General features: G+C 42.4%; 1 long non-coding RNA gene and 1 pseudogene across 1 annotated transcript; both read right to left on the minus strand.

Moving 5' to 3' along the window:
* Window positions 1–5,393: 5,393 nt before the first annotated feature.
* Window positions 5,394–7,537, minus strand: LOC117719024 (periodic tryptophan protein 1 homolog pseudogene; annotated as a pseudogene).
* Window positions 7,538–7,544: 7 nt separating this feature from the next.
* On the minus strand, window positions 7,545–10,861 carry LOC143434081 (uncharacterized). The gene is made up of 3 exons (XR_013103274.1): window positions 10,449–10,861; window positions 8,478–8,703; window positions 7,545–8,027 (listed from the first exon to the last, which is right to left on the minus strand). It is a non-coding gene; the product is annotated as an uncharacterized LOC143434081 (long non-coding RNA).
* Between the last annotated feature and the right edge of the window lie 12,814 nt (window positions 10,862–23,675).

The raw sequence follows: 23,675 nt of genomic DNA on the forward strand, positions 1-23,675 counted from the left end.
CCCACTGAACCATGCCTTCTCAGGTCTGTCCTGTGGATTTGGGAACCTATGAGACAGGGTTTCATTTCATAAAAGTCATAAAAGTGGAATTGGGAAAGATGAAGACAGCATCGATGTTATAGATTCTGAAAGGATTTTCAAATGTCTTTATTCTGGATCTAGTGCCAGATAGCCCTCCTGGATTCATCTAGAGCAGCGGTTCTCAATCTGTGGGTTGTGACTCCTTTGGGGTCACATATCAGATATCTTACATATTAGATATTTACATTAGGATTCCTAACAGTAGCAAAATTACAGTTATGAAGTACCACTGAAGTCATTTTATGGTTGGGCATCACCACCACATGAAGATCTATATTAAAGGATCACAGCATTCGGAAGGTTGAGAACCACTGATCTAAAGGAATGTTCATAAGCAATTTCTATGACACAGAGATAAGCCCTTTGATGTAGTCAGCTGGACAGGGAACATTCCCATCTTCTGTTTCCAAAACAATTGCTCCATTTATTTTACGCTGCTGAGGAAGTTAAGTCTAATTATGATCATTGGCCCTAAGTAACTTTTAAAAAGGGAAACATTGGACCAGGTTTGTTGTGGTGGTGGTGGTGGTGGTGGTGATGGTGGTGGTAGTGGTATTTTAGGGTTTTTTGTTGTTGTTGTTTAGGGAGTGGGAGTTGTTGTTTGTTTGTTTGGTTTGTTTTGTTTCCTTATTTGACCCTCTTATTGACAGCAAGTGGTTTGGTTATCCTACTAAGGATGACATAGAACCAAGATGGTACAGATGGCATAGTCCTAGTCTTTGGGGAGTTATGAGGGTTGAATCAGTCAATAACAATAACACCTGGGACAGACTTAATGCCGTCGGCATCACAACTCACTGTGGATGGCAGCTGCTCCAACTAGCAGACCTCTACTGCTTGGGTTCTGTGCAACTGCTCTGGACTCAGCGGGTAACCCAAGGACTGACTCCATCGTCACAGGACCTTGGACAAGTTACCTAACTCTCTTAGCTTCCATTGCCTCCTCTCCAAAATAAAAATGAGCAGGTGTGTACCACGTAAGATCACCTTGGTGATGAAAGCTTATTGTAACAAAATAAGAGGCCAATTAGCCCAGCGTGCATGTGTAACAAAGGCTACCAGCTGCAGACAGCAAGGGAAAGGGACCCAGCTATGCCGTGATCCGCCTTCTCAATTCTTTTCAGAATGGTACTCTTTTTTAAGGACAGTGGTTTTCAAATTCTGCTAAGGAGCCTCAACATCCCCAAAAGGAAGAAGGGCAGAGTGACACAGATACTCTTTGTCCTTCTCATCACCAGTAAAGGACAACCTTGTCTGTTCCAAAAATAGAGATAATTCCACTCTCAGTGAAGTGCTACTGGAGAGCAATATTTGAAACCTCCTCCCCCTCTCATACTTGAATAAGCTCATTAAATCTGAGATCAACAGAAATGTCCACCTAGCCTTGATTTCCCATTCACTCGATCATTAACTTATTTTTTCATTTATTCATTCACATTCTGCACATCTCTTTGAGCAGACCTTCAGTTACAACCTGAGCAAATAGCACAGATCCTAGGGGTCTGCATCTCACTTTCCAGTGAGGGAAGGGCACAAGGAAACATAACAGCCCGGTTTTAGAAGCTGCATGAGGGGAAGCTGACTAAATCAAGAGGATACAAGCTGAATCCCTGAACGCCAGTGTGGAAGATGAGAGAAGCTAATATGTAGTTTTACAAGGTAGAGCCCCCATGGTCAGGGAGGACGGTAAGTACAGTATTCTATGTTGTCAAGCAATTTGAAAAGTCAAAAGAGAAGCAGGGAATCCAAAAGCATAAACATGAAAGGTGTGTGGTGCACACTCCCAATCAGATGAAGGCTTCAGTGTACAAGGTTGGGTTCTGGGTTCATATAGTGATAGTAGCCAATGACCTGGCATCCTAACATGCAGTCTCTCAAGAGCAAGTTCCTGGACCACTCTATTTCTTCAGCATAGAATATTCTGCTATTGAACATCCAGCACATGCTGGAACAAGCCAAGACCTAAACGCTGAAGGACCCAGAATGCAGCTGCTCTGGCTTTCTCTTGCCTGTCAGCAGTGTTACCTCACTCACTCCACCAGAGAAGCCAATTTCTGAATAATCTCACTGAGCCATGAAGAGCAGGCCCTGTCAAAACTGTTAAAAGTTAAGCTCTTCCCCCCAGCCAGGGATGGGAAAGGTGAGATACGCTGGCTGAGTTCAAGTTCCTGCAAGCAGGTGGGACAAGAGTGGATGTTCTCAGACTGAACAAAGCCATGACCAATCCTCATTTCATATGCCCAGAATCAGGCCAAGAGTCAAAAGATTCACTTCTTAATCCATCTTAGTGAACAGCAGATGCAGGCCTCCCCTGAGGCAGTAGTCTGGGCATGGAGTCAAAGAAGAGAAATGCCGCTCTCCTGATGATGCAAAGACTATAACAACAATAAAGCAATAAGTAATATCCAATGAGCACATACTCTGCACTAGGTAATGTTCTATGCACTTGCATAAGTTAAACCTTTAACTTACTGCAGAAACTCTGAAGCAATGGGACTACCACCCCAACCATACAGAAACAAAAGACAGCCAGAAAGGCTATAGGAGATACGTATAGGAAGGTGACAACTCCCTGAAAACAAAGTAAGTATCAATGTTTAATTGTATTCTCATCTCTGCTAGAATAGATTAAGTGGATCCCACTTCCTCTTTGTTAAGACTGGCCCAAGAGGCTTCTGTGGCTGTATTCAAATGAGCAATTCTAAAAGCCATGATAGGAGTTGAAAAAACAAACACTATTTTTGTAGCACATAATGCATCCAGCTAAAGGGTGGTAGGAGGTTGTGTGGGGAAAGTGGACCTCTAGGATCTTTAAAAATGTGCAAGACACCAACTGAGGGAATAGGGAGAAACAAAGCAAACAACAGGAAAAATGGGAGTGTCCAGGGAAGAGCAGGAAGTGGATTGTGGCTGATATGTGACCCCAATGGACCTTAAAACAGAGGTCTGGAGCCACAGCTGACTGCACCACAGTCTACAATAACTCAGTTCTTAATTGCTCTGTGCACTGGACTTATGTATGTAGAAACAGTTCCATTCATTTCCTTTTTTTTCTTAAATTATAGCACCAATTTGAAGAGAAAAGAGAGAAAGGAGAAAGTACAGAGAGCACAAGGAGATAACCTTTAAAATGAGAAAGGAAAAGGCATCATGCTAAATACAAAAGTCTCCTCTCCTTTTGAACGGGGAGACAAACCATGATCTGATGACTTGCCATCCCCTGTTGCTGTATGTGATTGGGCAACTCATTTCACATCTCTGGGTCTCCAGGTTCTTGTGTGAATGTAATTGATTCATCATGTAATCCACCTCACAAGACTTATATGGGGCACATGTAGTTGGTTTCCCCTTCTCTCAATAGCACCCAGATTTTGCATGGTTATAGCTTTAAAAGGCCTTCATACTAGAGTTCCCAGTAATCCCCAATCTACAAGGATTTGTGCACTTCAGGCTGGTTCTCTCAGACATCCTGCTCCCTAGACAGGTGATCCTGAGCCCAGAAACACAAATTTAATTTACAGCTATATCAGGACAAAGGCAGCCATCCAAGGAGCCCAGCACTGCTATACAAGCCATCTGCCTCTGGAACAGCACTGCTCTGGCATTGTATGGCTTGCCTTTATGTATCTCCCCACAAAGAAACATTTTAATACTTAAGTTAGTCAGTTGGAAACATCCCTACCTGATACTGGGAGCGTGGAATAAAGAAATATGTGGAAAGTTCTTAGAGAGTGTAAAGAATATGGACTATGCAGGGATTTAGAATATTCCAGTGACAACTATCCAATGGTCATATTAAGATTGATGAAGCAGGACTGTTGGGTACACCCTCTGCCCCTGGACACAACCTTGTCTCTGTCCTTGGGTGTCCAGATGGGTGCACTGAACTCACCATGGCCTCTCAATACCTTCTGCTACTCTCAGGCACTGATGCACCAGAATGCAGCCTTTTACCATACAACAGCCAAGGTTTCCACATCTTTTCTCTGAGTGATTTGCTTCCCCTCTCGGACTTTTTCTCGACAAGCTAATACAAAGGAAAAGACCAGAAGAAAAGCAGTGATGTCCCCTTCAGTTCATACCAAACATCTGTGGGTGACAAACAGTGACGACTGGACACTTTGCAACTATCCAACTTTGCAAACGAACAGCTCGGCAGATGCCCCAGTTTTGCTCCAAAACAACAGTCCAACTATCCAGCTTTGCCAATAGGTGTCTTTGCAGTCATCTTTACAATGGAGGGTCCTCGCCATTCGTCTCACTTGCTTTTAAACACTGGTGTTCGGTGAGAAAAGCTCTAACTGAAATGTCAGGAAATAGTTTAATTCAACTTGGCTTCAGTGCTAGTCAGAATCTAGGGCCCATCTTTGATGCAAAGTGACCATAGAATTTGAGCACATCCTAATCTAGATTAGCATCTGTAGTGGTTTCAATGGGAATGAGCCCCATAGTCTCATGTGTTTGAACACTTAGTCCCCAGTCAATGGAACTGTTTGGAAAGGATTAGGTGCAGCCTTTGGAGGAGATACATCATGGGAAAAGCTTTGAGATTTCAAAGCGTCTTGCCATCCCTACTATACACAGTTTCTGCCACCTGCTTATGGTTCAAGATGTGAGCTTTCAGCTCTTCTTGCTCCCGTGTCTTTCCTCAACCGCTGTCACGGATGCCAACCCTCTGGAATTTTAAACCCAATTATATACTTTTTTTTAATGACTTACCCTGATCTTGGTGTTTTGTCACAGAAATAGAAAAATAATACAGTATTTCCAGGACTTTTGTCAGACTATTCCATGATGGTTAGTCTTCATTTTAACTTTACTTGACTTAGAATTCACTAAGAGACACACCCTGAGTACGTCTATGAGTGTAGTTACAAAGGTTTCACTGAAAGAGAGAAACCTACCATTACTGTGCATGGCAGGATCTCAAAGACTAGGGTTCCAGGATGAAGGAAAAGGGAAAAAAGGGAGAGAGGCAGCTAAGCACCAGCGTTCATCTTTTTTTTTTTTCTTCCTGCTCTAGATACTACACAAGCTGGCATCTCCCACTCCTAAGGCCACAGTAAGAACTTACCAGGATGGACCGTACCCCTAAATCATGAGCAAAAATGAGCCCTTCCCTTCCTTAAGCTGCCTTTGTCAGCTTGTCTGTCTCAGCACTGAGGAAAGTAACTAACACATCTCAAAAGAATAAAATAGCTCTCACTAAGAATATCTATCTTCCCTCCTTAAGGAAAAGATCAGATTCTGAAAGATATGCAATCTCTACAACGAAAAGTAAATCAGACAATTTAATTAGAAGCTGTGGAAAAGAAGAAACAACCCTGAATTAGATTTTATTACAGAAACTACATTGGCTGAGAATTTTCCCAAGTGCTTGCAGCGTGTTTGCAAGCTGTCCAAACATAGAAAGAGGCATCCGCAGTGCCGTGCTAAAACAAACTAATAAAATAAAACTGCCCAACATTACACAAATACATCCATCTTTGTCAGGTTACTTGTCAAAATAGATCATTCTTGTCTCTACAAGCCAGGTTGTTTTTGCAGGAACCAAGTCTCCAGTTTCATTATGATAGAAAGGAAAGAAAGCAACCTCAAACTTACAGGAAATTCTCTCCCTGCTGGCCGTCTTACATGGAGCCAGAAGGCACTCTACCGGATGTTGGAAGAGAAAAGGCATCAATGATCTTACACTGAACCGGACTCTGCCAATCTACTGGCAATAGCTCTATGAAGGTTGTAGGGTAAGCAGCACTTTCTGTTTTTATTAAGGTTAATTAAAATATAATTAAAGCATTTCCCCAACTGCTTTCTTTTTTTTATTAAAAAAATTTTTTTTTACTTTCAAGAAATGCAAGAATTCTGTACAGTATCCAGTTGAAGACAGCCCAAAGGTTGCGGGCTGCCATCAAAGCTGCAGAGAGGAACGGCAACAGGAGCTGAGTTTCCATCTATGGTTGTAGGTGCGCATGAACATTTTTAGGCCAGTTTTTTGAAACTGAATTACGGTAAGAACACCGTGGTCTTTGTCAGGACCCCATTGGTGTCTGTGGGCTCCTGCTCCCACAGGGGCCCCTGACGGATAAACCTTTTGTGCTGCCAAGAACCAGTCTTTCCCGTCTGCCAAACGCTTCGTTTACTGAAGAGACAGTGCTTAAGTCCCAAACCCGAAGCCCTTCTTTCTGTCCTCCAAAGGCATAAACAAATGGCAAGTCAGGACAGCATGAAGAACAAAAGAGAACTCCCATTTTCATGTCTCTAGAATGAATGAGAATTGGCCTAACTCCTAAGATGTCCCAGATCTTCACAAATTTGTCTGCTGAAGCAGTCACAAGGCAGCCTTTGATCTGACTGCTCAGATCAAGACCAGAGATTTCATCGTTGTGTGCTTTAAGTGTAAAAATTGGCTTATCTGAGCGTGCATCCAGATCATACACAAAGCCATCATCTGTACTGGCCAAGAAATGACACGGTGAGAAGTGGTTCCAGGTCACTCTCTCAATCTGCCCACTGAACCACCATAGGCGGTGGTTTTGGCTGGGATCTCTGCAGTCATACAGATTTGTCATAGGACCCAGAAATCAGAGTCTGTGCTTCAAACAGATGAGACTGCAGAGTCTGAACCGTGTCTGTATGAGCAGTAAGCCTGGCTGCTGACTTCCCCACAGACAGATCCCAGAGAATTACAGTGCTATCTGCTGATGTACTTGCCAACACATTTCTGACTGTCTTATTCCAGGAAAGGTCCAGGACAGCATCAGTATGTCCTTCTGCTGAGGAACCCTTCTTCCCTTTCTTCTTTTTCTTTTTGGAAAGCTTGCTTTCCAGTGTGAAGACTGGTTCTAGAAAGTCCAGGATATCCAGGTCCCACACCTCAATGACAGGGGTCATGTTTCCCACAGCAATGTTATTTCCAGTAGATGCATCTGGGCTAGGATCAAAATTCAGCCATTCCACACTCAGAGGGTATGCAGACAGGAGAATGTCATGGTGGACATAGAAAGACTCCTCTTCTTGATTGTAGACATGTACCTCTAAATTGCACTGGTCTTGCTCAGCACGGCTACAAATGATGAGGTTGTCAGTTGGCTTAATCAAGAAATCTTCATGTTCATATTGTTCCGTGTCCTCCAGGGTGACATACGGGTCCTAATCATTACTGCCATAGACCGTAAGACCCAACAGAGATTCACCAATGGTCTCAGCATTGTAATTTTTCTTTTACTTCAGCAATGAGACGTTTCACTTCCTCTTTACTTAGCTCTACCTTGTCTGGTGTCCCTTTGGCCACGCTGTGGCAGACCCAGGCCACTCAGGTCACTTGGCAGCTGCGGTTCATGATCTTCTGCTTGAACCCTGCGCAGGCTGGAGCCTGGATCGCTGGGATAGACTACTCTGAGCTCCGCGAAGGGGAACAGCGTGCAGGCGCAGGCGCAGGCACGGGTCTCCCCCCACCCCCACCCCCACCCCCCCCACACACACACATACACACTGCTTTCTGATTGGCTATGAGGCTGCTTCATGGAGGGGGGGGGCGAATTTTACCCTAGAACCATAAATCTGGTCAAAAGCCAATGGAATATCATAGGCCCTGGGGCAGCAGAAACCTACTGTTGTTTTGCTAAATGGTCATATTGCCAAACTGCATTCTAAATATTTGTGTTTGTATCCATACATTTGTGCAGCTCTCAACTTTGGCCAGAAATGTTTCTTTTTGCAAGGGGTAATGGTTAATGTGGAGACTCATACCGGTCACAATGCCAAGTATAAGTAACTCTGAGTGCTCAGCTGTGGATGGCCATCTATGTCAACCATTCAAAACTCAGAACTTTGAAGAGAAAGTGGAAAGGATGTGAGAGCCTGTGAATGGGCGGAGAGCTGTGAAACGCAAACCTCTGTACTTGACCTAGCTGTTGCATGCATCCGCCCTCAGCAGCTGTAGTTACCTGCAAAAGATCAATCCAGTTAAATGAGGGATGAGGGAGAGCCCCTGAGGTCCCACCCTTATCAGACTAGCTATTGGCAGTTGATGGCCGCTGGGCAAAAGTCCTTTTCCTTTGAGGATGTGGCTGTTGACAGAATTGCCTATACCCACCCCCCCCCCCCAGTTATTCTTGCACTCATGTGCAAATGGGCAGTTCTAACTGGGGATCAGAAAATTAAAAGGAGACATGAAGCTGGGAGTCTAAGGGCTACAAGGGAGAATTGGAGGGAGATGGTGGATGGATATGACTATCTACATTGTATAAACCTGTAGAACTTTCAACAAATCAAAAGTGAGGAAGGGAGGGAGGGAGAGAGAGTAGGAGGGTAGAAGGAAGGGAGAGACAAACAGAGAGAGAAAAGAAATTTCAACTTTGAACAGCATCTCTCCAAGATATGAAAGTGGTACAGACCTTCTGTGGTTTAAGAGAAGGGGCAGGAAAAGATGAGGCACCCTTCACTTTGATTCTAGGATTTCTCCAGAGAAGCCTCATCCTTATGCTGGCAGCCCTTCAAAGTCTATCTTTGCTGCTCCTGAGACAAAACCAACCGTATGTCAGCCGTGGCAGAAAGCTGCAGGGATCTCAGGAACTGAGCAGTCATGGCTCCACAAGGTTGTAAGTAGTTCCAAATACCTTGCTGCCACCAAGCAAGAAGAAAGCAAGGACAGAGTAAACAGAAGCACATTCTCAGAGGTTAGCCCAGCCTCCTATCCATTCCTTTCTAGGGTGGCCACAAGCTACCATGGTTTCAGGAGGGCAAGAGAAGTATTTTGTTTGCATTTGACTCCTCCTAGTGGAATAGTGAAACTGCACTGGGGGCTCTCTCCCCCAAGAGGGGTATGAACAGTTGTAACCTCCCCCCAAGAAGTTAAAAACCAGCTGCCAAAGGTGTGACTGCCTCTTCCATTTCCAAGAACACTGCAGCTGAACAACCAATCAACATGCATTTCACACCTACTGTTTACCCAGCTTTGCAAGACCAAGCAGTGTAAGAAGAAACCATGTCCCTCTCCCCACCCCGCCTCTCTTTCTGTTGTTTATAGTCAAGAGGGTAGGGCCAGAGCAAGGTACCAAATGCACAATGATTAGCAGACACTGTACGCATCATAACTCACGAATGCCAAATATAGACAAGAGGTTACGTTACAATACAGTGTGTCTGAGGGAGAGCCTTTAACCCAGGCTGTCTGGCTTCCTAAGTTGGCTCCCCTGCCTCTCAACTCAATCAGTGACCTTGAACATGTCATTCAACAAATACACATTGAGCACCTACTGTCTACCAACCACTGGTCTAGGAAATAGAAGTAAATGAGAAGAGATGGAAACTGCCTGCCCTAGAGCCAGGCAGTGTTCATTGGTGTGGTGGAAAATGTTCAAAGCACCTACCCCATAGTCTCAAAAGATTAAATAAGAAAACCTCAGCATTATACCTGATACAAAACAAAAATGCAGTAATGTCAGCTTTCACTATCCTCATGATACAGCCTGGAGTCTTTCCTTTGCTTCACATTTTTTTCCCAAAGTTGTTAAGACAAAGAAGCAGCCACCCTGGACTCATTGTGTTACTACCTATGGGTTCCAAACATCTAGAGGCCTCTGCACTCTAATGAGTAATGTACGAATGGTTGAAGAGGCAGTATCAGCTCTCTGAGCCATCAGACCACAGCTAGCACTTTTACTAGATTCTATTAGTGATTGAGGAACTACTTGTGTGTAAATCAACCCCATCTCTTTCTCTTTGCTTAGTTCATTGTACCTATCATCCTGATAATCTTGCCCCTCTCATCATATGAGCATGCAGGCTATAGTCCCTGTCTGCAGAAGAGTGGCCATATAGAGAGAAGTAAGAAACCCAGGGAAGCCTGAGGACTAAGCTGACTCTCACATATTTCTAGAATATACTCCTGGGGGTTAGGGAGTACTGTCTGCTGATGACAGTGTCTTACTCTGTATTTCTCATTTTCAAAAACTCAAAAGAAAGAAGAAAAACTCAATTACCAGAAAACAATCCAGCTCAATCATTTACCTAAGTTATCATCCATTACCTCTGAGACAGAGACTTTCTCTGAGATATTTTGGGTCCCTTGAGCCTTTATATTTCAGTACCAACATGATGAGACAGGGTTTAAGACTGGAACGAGAGAAAGTGGAATAAAGGGACAGAGAATATGACTGTTTTTAGAAATTAAGCATTAGAAACTTGCATTAATGTGGAAAATTTCATGGATCTTTTTAGATTAAAAGAGAAGCACGAGACAGAGACATAAAATACTCTTCACTTGGTTCATAAATCTAAGTTAAAGGTCCTTTCTGTGTTCAGATAGATGATGGAGCTACTTACTAACGGTTCCGGGTCTTCTAAGCTCAAGGGACAACACCCACCTTCCTCTTTCTCTGGGGTTGAATGAGTCATGTGCCTTCTGTAGTTAATGAACTATGAGTGGAATCACTGTGATTCTTTGTCTATTGGATCTTCTTAAGAACCCAGGTTTGGTTCTCCATGTCCTTCTGGCACAGTCTTAAAGGCTCTTGTTGACACTTGCTTGAAAACAAACCAGAATTCTGAGTCACCACCTGGAGGATGCCAAACAGTGCCCAGAATCACGATGGGCTTCACCCAGGCAATAAATAAACTTCTTTATTGTTAATCCGTGATAGTTTTAGTCTGTTACTGAGCATACATAGCCTGGCCTTTCCTGACTGATACAGCCTTACTTACTATAAAACTCCAAGTAACCTACTCAGCCTCTCAGAGTTTAGTTTTTTCATTTATACGTGGAAGTTAGAACAACGTGATTATGAAGATTAGGGGTCTGATGTATCCTCAGAGATCTGTTAAACTGTAAATCACTTTTAAAGCTAAGTAATTCGGTTTTGCATAGATTCTTGAAGTCCCTCCTACAGTCTAGGTACCATTTTAGAACCAGACAGACATAAATAAGCAATGCCCCTAACTCTTCAGAAGTTCACAGCTTTTGTACAAATCACTGTGTTTGTCCCCTGTGCATCAGAGGTGAGAACACAGTCATCGAAGGAACACAATTGAGGAGAAAAAAAAATAGACATAAGAGAAATTCCCTCTCACCAGAGAATCAAAAGAACAGACGTAAGTGGGATCACCCTGTCTGCTTTCTTCACGTCTACAAAAGAAGGAACAAACGGCTTAACAGCTGTCTCCACACATACAGCAGGCCCCTTTCAATTAGTCTTTGAAACCTAGTGTCTATTTTCACCTTGGTCTCATTACCCCTTTTTCTCAATATGTTTCCCTAACCTTTAACTCAGTATGTTTCTCTAACCTGGACGTCTCTGTCAAGCTCCTGAGGGGCACTTCTCACTCAGTTGGACACTGCCACCTGGATGTATTAAGAGAGCCTTCAGCCCAACAAATCTGTTCTTGAACTGAATATTTTGGCCTTGAAAGAACAGTTTCTCTTTCTCCATGCACCCAGTCCATGGGGCTGGAAACCTTTGTCATCTTTAAGGATTCACTTTCCGTACCCCAAGTTTCCAGGTCCTAAAGACACCAACACAAAAATGTTCTGCTACCAGTGCCTTTGTGTCTGTGCCTAACCACAACCCACACTCCTACAGCATGGAAAAAAAAAAACGTAAATGTCCAGCTTGAATCTATTCCACCTTCCTTCACAACATTCAAATCTTCAGTCTTAAGACCTCCCAAAACTTCCCGTTTCCACATAAACCAACTCACACTACTCAACCTACTCCAAGCACTTTCAGAGTCTCAGTCTCCCCCACCTCGAAATCCCTGAGGTTGCAGACATGTGAGATCACTCCATGTCCTGAAGAGCCTCCCATTTCAGTGAGAAATTGTGGTGGCCATGGAAATACGTCTATTGGATCTTTGAGAGGACTTGCTGCAGTGAACATAGCTGGCAGGCTCAGCCCAGACATCCATGAATGCCAAAGTCATGCTTTGCCTAGGCCAAATCCAGACAGTCACTACAATCAGCCTATTCCTACTTATTATGGGTTTTTCTATAAGTACTGTGCTAACTCATTGTATCACTGGAGAATCCACAAGCGGCATTGACTCAGCACTATCCACTAGTGTGGCCAGGACACTCGTGTAACAGCCTTTCATCCTCTTTATTTCCACAGGAATCAGACCAGCACAGCGTCTGAAGGTCTCCTCTCCTTTACTCTTCACAGAAATATGCCAATTAATTTATTGCAATTTTAATTCCATCATGGCGTCTGCCCCAGAATTTACCATAAGCAATCAGATAAATGTAGGATTCTGATTCAAGAGGCTCAGAACTGAGGGTTGAGTACTGAGTACTGAGTACCGGGTAAGATGAACTGCAGAGTAGTGCCTCAAAATATACCCAAGCAAGGGAAGCTTTGGGATGTCAAATGGGATCTTGCTGAGCCAAACAAACAAACAAACAAACCACCAGAAGGTTGATGTCACTTGCCTCTGTTTTCTGATCGTGTTCTCAGGCTTAAAACTAACATACATGTCTGTATCTTGACATTAGAATTCCATATACCCTCAAATTTTCTTTATCACAGGTAGTATCATGAAGGCAGCAACAAAGTCCCATCACTCCACAGATGCAGTCCAAGTAGGACAACAGAAGTTGGAGTAGAAGCTCAAGCTGTTCTTCTACAGATAGGAGGCAGAGGTTTCCTGTGAGAGCCAAGTGGACCCTCCTGCTGTGGTATCTCCTAAGAAGGTTTGAGTTTTGTTTCCAGATGTTTCTAAAATGACTTAGAACAAAACCTAACTGCCATCAAACTGAATAGCACAAGATGTTGACTTTATTCTTCTCCTGTATGGGAGAAGTGATTTGGGAGCCAGTTCTTTGCTTAAAACCACTAGGAAGTCAGTCAGTCTGCTTAGTATGACTTTCGCCACATACCAGGTACAGTGTTATCTGGCTTGGATTATTATTTCACAAAAGTTGCATGAGATAGAAGCAATGAGCATGGCTGAAATCTTTAGTCATCTAGAAAGTTGAAGCATCTTGCTTTCACATCAGCCTGGCCACCTCACCAGCCCAGTTCTCGTGTCCTCTAGGCAGCTTGTTCCCTGCAGCCTTCATCTTCATCTCTGCTCTGGCACCTGCCGGGGAAGAGACAGATGCTCCTTTTGGCTAGCCTGCTTGGCTACAGCAGGCATGCTGCTTCTTCTCTCACTCCTGGCAAACCCAGTCGTGACGTCAAGGAACCCCGGGAGCCAAGGCAAGCCCTTCCCAGATAAGACTGGCCCTCCACAGAGACAGGCATGATGTCCTCCCACTGGCTCTGCCTAGGAAGTCCTTCTCAAATTCCACTCTGTCCCCTCCAGTGTCTTCAAATTCATGACTTGTAGTTCTTCCTCATTGATGTGAGTATATTCTACCAGTGCTGCAATTCAAGGTGGGGACATTTGTGTCCAACCCCTCTGCCTGAACTGCTCCCTTAGAGAAGTCAGGGTAACTGAGGTCAACAATAAATGGGGAGATATTTGTATGCAGTGGAGGACACAAGTTCTCAGTGCTTCAAGATCCCACATTCCTATATTCACTGTAGCTACATCCTTCCTTCCATTATCTAGAGAGCCCTATTCTATTCTGTTGCTGACCCAACCTTCTACTCTGCCCACCACTCTCAAATCTCCAGTGCTACCCTCACATCTCTTACAGAATGTGGTGGTGTGAATAGGTTTGGCCCCTATAGACTTGTGTGTTTGAATGTTTGGCCCATGGTGAGTGCCACTATTAGGAGGTGTGGCCTTGTTGGAGTAGGTGTGGTCTTGTTGGAGAAAGTGCATCACTGTGGGGGTGGGCTTTGAAGTTGCCTATGCTCAGGCTCAGCCCAGTTGGGAAGAGACTGTCCTTCTGGCTACCTCTAGAAGACAGTCTCCTCTGGCTTCCTTCGAATCAAGATGTAGAACTCTTGGCTCCTCCAGGCTGCCTGTGCACAATGTCATGCTTCCCACCATGATGGCAATAGACTGAACCTCCGAAACTGTAAGCCAGCCCCCAATTAAATGTTTGCCTTTATAAGAATTGCCTTGGTCGTGGTGTCTCTTCACAGCGTAAAACCCTAAGAGACCCTATAACTCCACAATGTGTTACACTTATGTCCTAATCAGGTTCCTTGATTGATGTCTGAGATAAAAGATCACATTAGAAAGTGAGTGTCAGCATACCCTCAGGATGGACCCCAAAGGAGTGAGAGAAGTAGAGCTGAGCAGAGACAGGAGCTGAACTGAGAGACCGTCACAGAGTCACATAAGCTCTATTTGAGCCTACACAGAACTACGGAGCAGTGCAGTTCAAGAGTAAGTACAGAACGGCCAGTTCAAGTTCTCTCAAGTTGAGACACAGGAGCCAGACATTTGAATATTGCTCCAATCGCAAACTCTGCTAGGGGAAGGGACTGGATCTTGAATGAGGTTTTCTTCCACCAATCGCAACTCATAGAGAGTCATCTAAGAGCCCCAGCATCCAGCATGCCTAGCAACTGCAAAACTGCATGTCCAGTCATTACTGGGTTTCTACAGGGAAGCCCTATATATTTATTGCTTACGTGCTCCATCATAGTGTTTGGTTTTTAATACTTCCTCACTCAACAAATATTTATTAAAATTAAAACTTCCTGAAAATACATCAGCAGGACAGTCTGTGCAGACCATGTGACCCTTTCAGGGGCAGAAGCCATCTCTTCTCTGGGTGCCTGATAAATGCATATATATGTATACATACAAGAGTCACACAGTAAACACCTGCTACAGTAAAGACTTAGGGTGGAAATGAAGTGCTGAGATGAGTTACACCACTTCCCCTAATAAGGTTGTCTTAGTTAGGGTTTTACTACTGTGAACAAACACCATGACCAAGGCAATTCTTGTGAGGACACTCAACTGGGGCTGGCTTACAAGTTCAGAGGTTCAGTCCATTTTCATCAAGGCAGGAACATGGCAGCATCCGGGCAGACATGGGGCTGGAGGAGCTGAGAGTTCCACTCTTGTTCTGAAGGCATCTAGGAGAAAACTGGCTTCCAGGCAGCTAAGATTAAAGTCTTAAAGCCCATGTCCACAGTGACACACTCATTCTAACAAGGCCACACTTCCTAAGAGTGCCACTCTGTGTGCCAACCATATACAAACCATCACAAAGTTCAAAAATCACTTGAGAAATCTACAAGATCATGTGGGTGAGGGACAGGTTACTCCAACAAGTACAACTAAATATTATAGATTCTGTTTTTAGGAAAGTATGCAATAAGGAAACCCAGACTAAAAGGGGCAGATAGTCTTATCTGCCTAATCTTGAGTAATATAGAGGGGGGAAAAAATAGATGTCCCTAAGTATAGGGAGAAACAAAAAAAAAAAGAGCCACCTTTTCTAGGGTTCTAGGAAGAAGCTGAGCTGAACAATCCCCTATGTGTCATCTCACAGACTGTGGTCAAAGGTGACTTACCCTCCTACTCTACAAAGGGTGGAGAAAAGCCAGGGAATACACGGGATATTCCAGATTTAAGAAAAATTTTACTTCTAATAAATACATACAGGCCAGCCTCAACACTGAGAGCTGCATAATCCTGGATTTCAATGACTATGGTTTGTTCCACCCATAACTGCCATTTATCTGGGCCAATAAGCCTCACTGCCTATGAATAAATAAGTTTGATAGGATTTATCAGCAACCTTGATTTCTTACCTAATAAAAAGTCAAAAACATTTTTTTTTTAAAGAGAAATTGACAGTATAAATAATTTTGGCTTATATCCACAGGGAGCAAATTTGGAGCCTGGTTACCATGGAAATAATTTGTCTCTAACATCCTGTCCTGTCTGTGAAGAATGGTTTCCTTGGGACGGGAATTAGTGTCTGGCATGATGCCAGTAGCCAAATGCCAAGGAATGTCACCTTGGTGGTCATAGCAGTGTACTGCTCTTGACTGGCTTGCAAGATTGAGCATTGGCAGTACTCAGGTATGAATTAAATAGAATAAACTCAGGCTGTGTGTCAGTAATCAGATTGCTTCTCGGCACTGTGCTAGCACAAGAGGTGCATTGCTTAATTCCCAAAGAAACAGAAAATTAAGCTTGTGCAGGTCCTAGTACAGAGAGAGAGGGAGTGATATGGGTTCTAATCAGCCTTCCAAACTGAGGAGGATCCGGTATGTATCCTCCTGGCAATGGCTTGCCAGCTTAGACAGAAGGTTGGCCAAAGGCTTGGCTTCGCACTTAGTGGGAGAAGCTGTTTCGCATATTTCTGGCTTTAATGGTAAGCTAGTGTTTTCCCTTCTGAGAGATCGGCCAGTGTTCTCATCCCTGTACTTTGAATTATGGTTGGAAGAGGAACTTCCTAGATCTAAATCATTCCCCTGGGCTCAAACTAAATCAAAGCCAGGACTATGAGAACGCCTTGTTTAAATGCTCCTGATGGCATCCAGCTGTCTAGAGAAAAATGGATACAAAGATCACATGCTGTGCCTCTGGGCCGTCAGCAGCAAAATGATAAGCATGTTAATAACTATTATATTAAAATTAGTCATCTAGTCCAGACCGTATGATATGATGCCATGTCGTTGTCTTTCCTGGGCCTATTGTGTCTTTCTGGACCCTCGGTTATAGCACTAAATCTTTCTTAAATGAGCACCAAAATCTTGGAATAAATTACTCAACCTGTCTGGATTTTTCAATTCCATCACTGATAAGATCATCTTACAATAAGTTAAGCAATTTTCCATTCTAAACTAGCATACCAATGATAAGGAATGGCCTACTGCTATGTCTCAGTACTTGGTAAATGAAGTAATGAATAGTGATTGACTGAACAGATGTATTAATAAATGGAACCTCGGTCACTTGAGAGAAAGATCTCCCCTTACCATCGATTTGCAATCAAGTTTCTGCCAAAGAATTAGCCTTAAAGCCCTAAGGCATCTATTATATAAAATGGATCTACTTCTCTCTATCCATCTCTAATGGCATTATGTATGCACTAACCTGGGGAGAATCGAGAAGACCACTCAAATAATGCTCCACATTCTGCAACTGAGTTAAGAAGGGCTATAGTACTTTTGAATGACCAAACTACTTCAGCAGCCAAAATTCACAGTGTCCAGGAATGTTCTAATACTCTCCACTAGCAAGTCCTACACAGGTTGTATGATCTGGAGACTGGTTCCTTTCACCCCCAGCTCTGTGATAGTATTACATTATATAATATCTAATATAGCATCCTGTAGCAAGAGTCTTTCATGCTGGCTACCATATCATGATAGGATCATGCAGCCAGTACTTGAGAACACACCTAGGAAGTAACGGCAGCCCATGTTGAATATTAGCAAGAAACAGAGACCTCAGTACTACAACTGCAAAGCACTGAATTTTACCAGGTGCCATGTGTGGGTATAGTTATGGTTCTATTCTATGGCCAGCTAATTTTCGCTTTCTCTGAATATAGTCTTAAGCAATATAGACTTTCTGGGGATTCTACAAAGTATCACTTTTTTAAAACAAATCTAAAACCTAAAAGGTTACCACACTGGGATAGTTTTTAGGAATATGATAGTATATTGAATCATTCCACTATTGATAAATGACAAATTTTTACATCCTACAAATGGTACAAGTCAAAAAAGAAATGCTATTGTCAAAACATCTCTTCGGGGTCTGAGAATGTCTATGCTCACAACTCAGAAAATTTGTATGTGGTAACCCATTGTCATTGTGAGAAATTCAGGAAGCAACTTCTCAAATACTAGTAGAGATAGACCATAGAACTACAGACATCAAACAGTGGTGCAGCTAGAGACTTGCATCATGAGCTAGGATCTTACCATAAGGTAAATCAAGACAAATTTCATCTGGCAAGTGATGGAAGCAACATGATAGTTTACAGATGCTAATAGGGTTTGAGAGCACAGGCTTCTGGGCCAGATCCTCAGCACCCACCCACAACAAAGTCAGGGAACAAAGGGGAAAAAGGGTTATCTTATGACCAGTGATAGAACAGAAAAGAAAAAAGCATGACCTATATGAGTTGCCCCATCTTGTACATCTAAGACTGATGAAAAGAAGTCTCCCTGTAAGCCAGATTTCTACTCTGCAGGAATAGAGGAACATCCCAAGGCAAGAATATGGGAAGTGGTCAAAGGCTTGTTCATCTCTTTGCTTAGGATCTTTGAAATATCAATAAAAGATTTACCACAACAAAAAAAGTGGTAATCAGGGGAGAAATATAAAATGTGTTCTATGAACCCATTCCCTGAGACTGCTCAAGCTACAGCCACTACCACAGAATCAAGCTGCCATCCAGAAAGACCCATGTTGACCTTCCTGTATGGTTCCTTATTTCAAGATCATTAGCCAGCCACTTTTGACAGATGGCTTACAATGGATCCCTTTCTATATGAAGACACAAGAATAATATGACAGAAATCAACACAGAGCCCATGTGCAGGTTATCACCACAGCTGAGCAACTCCTGGCCAGCACATCTATCCCAAAGGCTTACAAAGTATTAATGAGATCACATTCCTCTAGTCCAAGAGACTCTACAGCAAAGAGGTGAGGCAATGGGCAGACAGCTCTAAGTACCCTTGTTCTAATTCATACCATACGACCCAGAAATAATCTAATAGAACAAAAGGAAGATGTAGTTAAGTGATGATCCATGTCTGGTGGAGTATCGCCTTCAGGACACTATATTTTCTAAGTTGATTGATGATCTCGTCCTTGCTTCTCTGTATCCAGTAAGTATTCTATATGGGCCCAAGAACAAAGCATTGCTATAAGGCATGGCTCCTTTTGCAGTTCTCTCTCTATGGTACACTCACTGTGAATTTAAAAGAATTTATAATTTATTTACAAGTAGATTGTAGCAAGAACAAAATGTCAGTGGATGCTATTCTGTAATGTCCAGATATCCCTTCAGGGCTCAGTTAATTATTACTTGTCTTCCAGTGGAATTGACTGCTGACACCCTGCTCTCTGGGTACTGCCCATCCTGTAGGCATATGCTCTCTTTAAGAGGCAGCATGTATTCATCAGTGACTTGGTCACCTTAACTCCAGGTCAAAATTCCTGATGAAATTCTCCAGGATATCTGAACTGTTCTATTTCCTAGTGCTTATATTTCAATTGGCCATTTGTTTCCTCACATCCTTAGATTTAATGTTACAGTTTTATTCTCAAATAATGCTCTTGCATAGCAATTTCCAAGTCAGAGTCTGTTCCCAGAAAACATAACTTAAGACACGTGGTGAAGAAATAGGAAAGAGATAGAAAATGGAATGTTTCTCATAAAGGATACACTGATAAGGGGGTTACAGCTGTGAACACCTGGATTCAAATCTTCTAGGTCTACCCTGAAAGACTTTATATTATACAGCACAAAAAAAGGTCCCAGGCAAAAGTACCTAGAGTATATACCCACTGAAATAAATATTCTTTTCATCTGACAGTTGTTCCTGGGAATTCCTGCCTCCCTGGCCCTCGGCACATGAGCAGAGCAAGTTCTCTAAGTTCAGAAGTGCACTCAAGCGGCCAGCATTGCCAACATTCTCCCTTCTGATCACTGGAAACTGACCATCCAAACCTTCAATAATTCCCTATGTAGATCAGAGTTTATGGATGGAACAAAGACATTATTTTATAATTCTATCTGCTAATAGGTGGTGGTGGATCTATTTCTCAGGATTATTAAGAGCATTAATTAGGCTTTTGTATATCACAATTATGATTACAAAATCTGGAGGAGAGCAAAGAGTCAACAAATGGTCATTACAATTTCTCTTGTAATTCAAGTTCAAATTCAGCTCTCCTTCCCCAAGGAAACTAGACACAGTAGGATGTTTCTATAATGTCTCTAGTTATTGGGAAGAACAAACCCTTTCAGACAACAGCTAAGTACACCTCTAAACTCAACAAGTGCAATCTCAACATGAAAGAAATGCACTAGTAATCTAGACTTGATCTTGGACAAACCACTCAACCTCACTAAATATCCTCATACCCTTGCCTGACATAATATCATTCAATTAAAACAACAATGATTTTTCCTCCCTCACCATGGTTAGTATTTTATTACATATGAAAAAATGTCCATTTTCTGTTCTTCCCCTAGTTTTCCCAATCATTTTTTAAAGGTGACTTCTCTGTAAAGTGATGGGTAGTACGCCAATATTTATGTTCTCCAATCAAAGTGGAATGGATTACCTGACTGGAAATAATGAACAAAGAAAGATGGTGCTGTACTAGTAAGGGTAGAGTTGGGATACAGCTCAGTGGTAGGCTTACCCAGCATGCCTGTGGTCCTGGGTTCAAGCCTCAGCGCTATCAGAAAGAAACACTGATAAGGTCATTACTATAGAAGAATAACAGTTAGAGCCCAAGATGTCGAAGATTCAGCATATCAGAGGTTTATATTTTCCTCACAGCATACCCTAATGTGTGCTGAGCACTTTCCCATGTTGTAACTCTGCTATTGTGAACCGTGTGGTCCTTACATTTCCACGTTATGGTAACTGAGTGAATCATGAGACATGTTTAAAGAATGAAACTTTAAAATTTATTGTGAGATTATCTGCCTGCAACCATTTCCCCCAGCCACTCTGCAGAAGAGTAAATGAAATGAGAAATGACCTACAGGTATTTGGTGTGCATGGACACACCTAACATTTGTGCTACAGCTCTTTCTGGAATCGTGTGGTTGGGATCTAACCTACATCCTACATTTAGTCCAACTATTGTCACTTCATGTTGCCTGTGACAGACATCTTAACAGGACAGTGATTTTGCTGAATGATGAAAAGAATAACTCAAGACCTCCATGTCAGATATTGCCAGAAGCTTCAGTCCAGCATTAACGGCAACAAAGCTGAGAACGTGGTTCCTGTTTGGCCCTGGTGTCCACTGTCAGCTAAGTTATGGTGGGGAACGGGGAGACTAGGGAGGGAACCATGAGGGTTGGATATGTTGAATCAATCTTAAAGCTTGCTCTGAGGATGCTTTACTAAGGGAGAATGGCATTTTGAAGAAAGCTCAAATTTTGAAGTTAGATAAATCTGGCTTGGAATCTTTGTTCCATTACTGACTAGTGGTATGAATTTAAGCAAGGTAAAGCCTCATATTTCTCATCTATTAAACAAACGAATAGAAGTGTCATTTAGGGTTTTTGCCAAGGGCACAATAAATTATTTATTCCCCAGGCTTCTAGATATCTCTACGATGTGGAGAATTAACTAGTACCATTTAATGTTACCAAACTACAAAGAGCTGCCAATGGCAACAGTTGTTGTTTGGCCTGGATAGACCTAACTTGACCACATCTAATGAGTTCAATAATAAATGAAGAACTCTGGAGTCCAAATATGATAGCAAGCAGAGAGGATTTGGATCCTTGTGGTACCAAAAGTTCACTGAGAATTCTTGCTACGGTCTCTTCCTCCAACAAGAGAAGGATGAAGATGCCTGTTTTCTTTGCAGTGCAGGCCGTGGTAACAATGACCAACCTGGCAATTCAACAACTTTGCGTGTCCTTATCACTAAAATCACAAAACAGTCTTTTGCTTCCTGGTGGCTCACAAAATTTCATCTTATTTTGCTAGTTTGAGTTAGTTGCTTTTAAAACCAAAAGGATAGGGGGAACAAGTCCACTGGGAGCTTAGAATTGGTTTTCTGAGTGTGATTACCAAATCATGGCTTCAAGAAGAAATAGAATTTAATAACAGAACTTGCTGTCTCTGTACATGCTTCTATCCCCAATGATATATACCAGGATACATATCAGACATAAAAAAGGCAATAAATTTCTAATCGTTTCATCTCAAACTCAATGTGTTAATCTTTCCAAATGTTAAAATGCCTATGTCGTGTGGCTATTTCTGCCTGATTAGACCATTGCTTTTTGGAAAGTAAACCCAAACTGACAAGGCTCAGGAAACAAGATTCACAAGTCTCCTCTTCCATGCCATATAAGCAGAAATGACCACTGCACTACCTCAACGTTGCAAGTTGTACATAGAGAACCAGGGATGCAGCTCTCAGGAGTCATCTCCCACCTCATATGGGCTTTTCCGTGATGGCACTGCCTTTGAGTCGCCCATGCTTTTGTATGGAACTTCAATGAATACACTGGTCCACTAATCTAAACCTGGGTGAGCTCATCGCTTTAGTCTGCCACCTGTGCCCTACTAGACTGAAGAGACATTTGTTCTCATCTCCCTAGAAAAGGCTCCCTACAGCCTACTGTGTGCTAAGCTTAATGCTGGTTTCTACTGCAGACTTCCTTTTCTTCTTTCTTTCTTTATGTGATACTATGGCATTTTCTCTGTAAACCTTTACAGACATAACTGAGGCACCATGTGGGAGGCATGTGATGCTCTGTCTGCTCTGCACCCAGGCCTAGCACCGTGACTTCAACAGTAAGTTGGGTCCATCCAGTCCAGATAACTTTTTCTATCCAATGTCAAAATCTCAAGCTTTCACCTTGAACCGTGTAAAGACAATGTCCTAACAAGGTTAAGCTCCCTGTGCCTATGGATTATTTTAGGTACAATATTATGAACAGCTAATGAGCTTCTAAACAACACTGCAAATAAACTGGGGAAATGCAAAACTCTAAAATAACTAACAAATCCTGAGAGGTACAAGTTCTCAAAACAAGTGTTTGGGATTATGGCTTCCATGCCAGCATCTGGATTATTCCAAGATTATTCCATACTCTATTCAGAGTATTCCATACTCTGAAGAGATACTTTAAAATTCTGTTCCTTCAAGTTCTTAGTCAATATAGTTAGTGACAGACACAGGCAGATACATACATAGATGATAAATTATTAACAAATAGATATCTAAGCATATAGATAAATGATATATACATACATATTTACCTATTAATCCCATCATACAAGTAGATAATAGATAGATAGATAGATAGATAGATAGATAGATAGATAGATAGATAATAGATGATGGATGGATAGATAGATAAATAAATGACAGATAGATGATAGATGGATGGATAGATATATAGATAGACATATATGTTGATGAAAAAGAAAATGATTTTATAATTTAATATCAATAGGCTAACTAAGCTACTAAAAGCTAAAATTGGTGTGTAATACTTGCACGTGAAGTGTTATTAAGGCACCTCTCTTACAAATATTATGGTCATCTAACAACTGTGATCCACGAAGCAGCATTCCCTTTTACTTACCCAACTTAAACAGTGCTTGGCCTCACTTCTGAGCAGTCTGCTCTCTGCAAGACTATATCATAGCAACATTCATCCGGAGAACTTCCAAGAGTGTCAAAGCATCCTTCCAGGAGGCTATGGTGAGTCTAGCAGTGAGATGAAATCGGGGGCGAGGGGAAAGCAAAGTTCAGTGATCTAGAGACTAGATCTTAGAGACCCAGATCTGCCACAAGCTAGATGTAGCACAGACTGAATTCAATTAACAAGGCCTCCTGAACATCTGCTGAGTGCCAAGCTCAGAGCCACTGTGCAGGAAACAATCTCCAGCGTCTAACTGGAGACTCAGAATGGTACTTCTCTAGAGACGGAAGCACCTGTTAAAATAGCATCTCCCGGTATAGACAAACCCTTGATCCTCTTTGTTACGGCCCTCGCACGTACA

This window comes from Arvicanthis niloticus, chromosome 13, assembly GCF_011762505.2.
Source record: "Arvicanthis niloticus isolate mArvNil1 chromosome 13, mArvNil1.pat.X, whole genome shotgun sequence".
Taxonomy (NCBI): domain Eukaryota; kingdom Metazoa; phylum Chordata; class Mammalia; order Rodentia; family Muridae; genus Arvicanthis; species Arvicanthis niloticus.